General features: G+C 49.0%; 1 long non-coding RNA gene across 1 annotated transcript; it reads right to left on the reverse strand.

The window, feature by feature from the left end:
- Nucleotides 1-2,645: 2,645 nt before the first annotated feature.
- LOC145823470 (uncharacterized) lies at nt 2,646-3,317 on the reverse strand. The gene is made up of 3 exons (XR_014365754.1): nt 3,209-3,317; nt 3,031-3,129; nt 2,646-2,822 (listed from the first exon to the last, which is right to left on the reverse strand). It is a non-coding gene; the product is annotated as an uncharacterized LOC145823470 (long non-coding RNA).
- Between the last annotated feature and the right edge of the window lie 657 nt (nt 3,318-3,974).

A 3,974-nucleotide genomic window follows, 5' to 3' on the forward strand; every position in this document is an offset into this window, starting at 1 on the left:
TTCAGACTAGGGGCAACTTTCCAGTTGCAGGGATCTGGGGTTGTGCATTTCAGTGACAGATTTTCGGCATGTCCAGTTCTGATCCACATCGAAAATAGTTTTGAAAAGTTTTAATAAAAGTTGACTTTGTTCAAATCAATCTTTTTACGACTAAGACCATTTTTGGACCAAAAGCGGAAAATTTTCAGTACCACAACTTTCAATTTCATTGATTTCAAAACTGAGTTCTCCTGCTCTTGCATTACAATCAAAGTTGCTTTTTAGTACATTCATAAAGAAAACTTGGAAATGCTAAATAAGCAATAAATTTGGGGCATAGTTGAATCAAGTATCTCTGCGTCCCCTCCCACAGCTGGACGAAGCATCTGATGCCAAGCTAGGTCCAACCTGTGCCTCCTCATTGAGCCAATCCAAGCACTCATCGGACAAGGTGCAACTGAAAGTGGAAGCAGGGGCCAGAAGCTCTCTAGTCCTCCATGCCGTGGCATATCGGGCAAGCTGTGCACCCCGGACCGGGAAAGCAGCTGGGTACTCAATCCCCTCCGGTGGGCAGGTCTGATCATGACCAAACTGACGCAGGAACCGAAACGGAAAATAGAATACGCAGTAGGTTAGGCCAATCAATTGGATCCCAGTCAGCCGGGACATACTATAGCTCATTGCCGGGAGGTTGAGCCAAGGACAACGCCAAGCAATGCCGTCTGCGGACAAATTGCACATCCAATCGAACCACCACCTTTCGTCAAGAGCATTGACTAGGCGCTGCCGAAAGAAGTAGCCTCGAGCTGAATAAGCCGGGCAAGAGTCCACAACCTGCAACTTATCCATTAACCATACCTAGGGGAGGGATGGAAAATGAGAGAATAAAGAATAGAGAGATGTATGATGAGAGAAAAGTGAGACAAGGGTTTTGTGAGAAAAACCGAGCCTGAAGGCCGAGTGATGTGAGCAAATATATATGTGAGGTCGGGTGGGAAACATTACCTGCAACAGTAGTGGACTCCCAGCAAATCTGGTTGTTTCCCGGCAATGGAAAGCATCTAAACCCATCAATGTCTCGGCCAAAGTCATGGCAATACAACTCTTTCCTTCTCTCAAACCTTGGACGACTTCAATCAGGCGAATGCTAGCCCCGCCGAAGCCCGAGGAAAGCAGAAAGTGAGACAACATGCATAAGCAGAGGGCGTGTTGCCGGAAACCCTGCCAATGATGGTTGCTGCGGTCACCAGCGTCGGAAAAACGATGGATCAAGCCGAGGATGTCCAGTTCCCCACTGCAAATAAGAGATCGAGCATCATGCGCTGTGAGCCCACACATCCGCCCTAAAGCCTGGGCGTGACCAAAACGGAGCTGGGGCAAGATCACTTCAGAGCACTCGGACTCCATCAAAATCTGAAAATCTTCAAAAGTGGGACACATCTCTTGGCCGCCAAAGCTAAAAACATGCATCACTGGATTCCAGAACCTTGCCGCGGCATGGAGAAAAGGAAGATGTAACGGAGTACGGCTCAGCGTGAATAGTGCATTCAAGCCGAAACCCCGGAAATTTAGCTTTTCCGAGCCATCTAAAGAAGAAATCCAAGATGTGACATTTTCTGCGAGAAACGCCTCCATCTTTGGCTAGAACTAAGATGAAATGAATGTTCCCGAAGTTGAGGCTTTTATAGAAGGAAAAACACTATTCACGGGAACACGTGTCAAAAATCTGGTGGCTGCAGGACTGAATGGCCGGCCAGCTACTTTTTCTGGCTGGCCAGCTATTTACTTTCTGCAGAAATGGCTGGCCAGCCATTCACTTTTTGCAAAGATGGCCGGCCAGCTCCCAAGGATGGCTGGCAATGCTGCAGTGTGTCTCCTCGGCCCTGTTTTACTCTTCGAAGGAGAACTCCAAGCATTTCCATGCAACGGGAGAGTCGAAGGCCTTCATTTCAGACGCGTTCCGATGCCCAGATCGTCAGAAGTACACTTTGTGGTTGTTGAGTTTTGCTTATCGAGTTGTTGCATTTTGCTTATCGAGTTGTCCGTCGAGCGGACGTGTTTTGTATTCGAGTCATTGCTCTCTGTTTAAGCAATTTTTGTTAAAGTCTTGTTTATTTGCGTTATTGCTTTTTGCTTATCGAGTTGTAAACTTGCTAAAGATTCTGTTATATCTTAGTAAGTTGAGTTGTTTAGTTTGTTGCGTCGGTTCACTACCTGACTTGGTGATTACACAATGCGCATTACCATTCAATTTCATTTTTGTGCAAAGTAAATGATGCGATACGATGCTAAAAGTTCAAAATACAAACACCTTTTCAAAAGCTATTTCATTTCATCATGCTTTACAACAAACAAAGGTACAAGTTTTACAAAAAAAAACTGCCTAACAATGTGCAAAGTGCTACAAACTACTAGCAAAAAGAAAAATAAAGCAGGAAATAGCAGCATCAAAATCCTCGGGAACGGGAACGAGAAGCACGCCTGGTCCTCTTTTGTGGGACAACCTCTACACCACCATCAGAGTCGGAGCTGTCATCCTCAGGATCCTCCTCAGCCTCGCCTCTGTTCCCCGAGCCAAAACCGGAGCCTCCCTCCTCAACAGATGTCTCGAACTGACGGTCGGTAGCCTCCTCCTCCTCCTCCTCCTCCTCATCAGGCTCCACTTCCACAACATGAGCCCTGCGTCTGCGGACAGGCCCTCCTCGAGCTCCTCGATAAGGCCTAGATGGCCCGACTCCTCGGGAAGGCCGAGATGACCCCGCCCCCTGAAAAGGCTCAGATGGCCCAGCTCCCCAATGAGGCCCAGGTGGCCTGGCCTGCGGCTGACCGGACCAGGAAGGCATCTGAAAACAAAGAGTTCAATTCAAATACATCAGTCCAAATATGTACATCAGACGCAGATACAAGCAAAAGCTACATGAAGTGGGTGCATGTAAATACAGTGTACAAGTGAGGTGTGTGGCAGATGTGTTCTACACAAGTAGTCAATCGATGCAGTGGAAATCAGCATGTCATCAGAAGTATGATAAATGCCAGAAAACTGAAGGGTACCTGAATGCCTGCGACGGACAACTGTGCCTCCCTGCGCAGGACCATGCCCTCGAGTGTGGCCACCAGCCCAACCACCTCCTCTATGTACCCTCGCGATGGCTGCAAAAATGAGCTCATAATCATCAGTAAACAGAAGAGTGTCTAAACATCTGAATGATGAATGAAAAGTGGAGCATACCGGCGGTGAGTCCGGGTCAATGGCATATCGATCACTGGGCATCGGAGGCTCTAGTGGGATCGGGGTCGGAGAGCTAGTCCCATACTGCCACGCCATCAACTCAGTAGGCATATCTGGCCATCCCAGATGAGGATGAATCGACGGGGTCGGAGGAAACGGTCTACGCCCACCTCTAGATGTGCCAGCCCTGCTAGAAGAAGGGATGTCTGTAGCTCGAGCCTGAGCCTGATCCGAGGATGGCATACCGGCAGGTCTCATCATCGGAATACGAGCTTCTGTCAATGGAGGCATCAAATATATGTGACGATAGGTGGCGTAGTCCCCCTCCGCAACATATAGCAAAGCATCGCTGCCCAGCATGGCGCCGACTACCTCTGAGTAAGAGAGCCGGTCAGCAGTCCGCATACTAGCTGGAGGTACCGCGGGAACATCCTGAGAAAGATACCCTCGTACCTGGCGCAGAAAGCGCTCCCCCAGGAACCAGACTCTGCCAACTGGCCCTTCGAGCAGGACCCTATACCGGGAGATGCCTGACGCTCCGGTATACTGAAGTAGGAGATCATCGCCCAAGGGTGCCCAAGGCTGCCATGTAATCTGCGGATGACAAATGTATAAACCAATCAGAAAACGAGGATATACAGAGCAAGTCAAAGATGAAAATGAAAAGAACTGAAAGTTCTGAGGTACCTCTGAATGTCGCACGGTGTCGAAGTACTGCCGCAGGCGAACCAGGGTCTCTCGAGGCCTCGCCCGGTGCGGGCCCTCA

This window comes from Camellia sinensis, chromosome 4 (assembly GCF_055761805.1).
Source record: "Camellia sinensis isolate YWXY chromosome 4, ASM5576180v1, whole genome shotgun sequence".
NCBI lineage: Eukaryota > Viridiplantae > Streptophyta > Magnoliopsida > Ericales > Theaceae > Camellia > Camellia sinensis.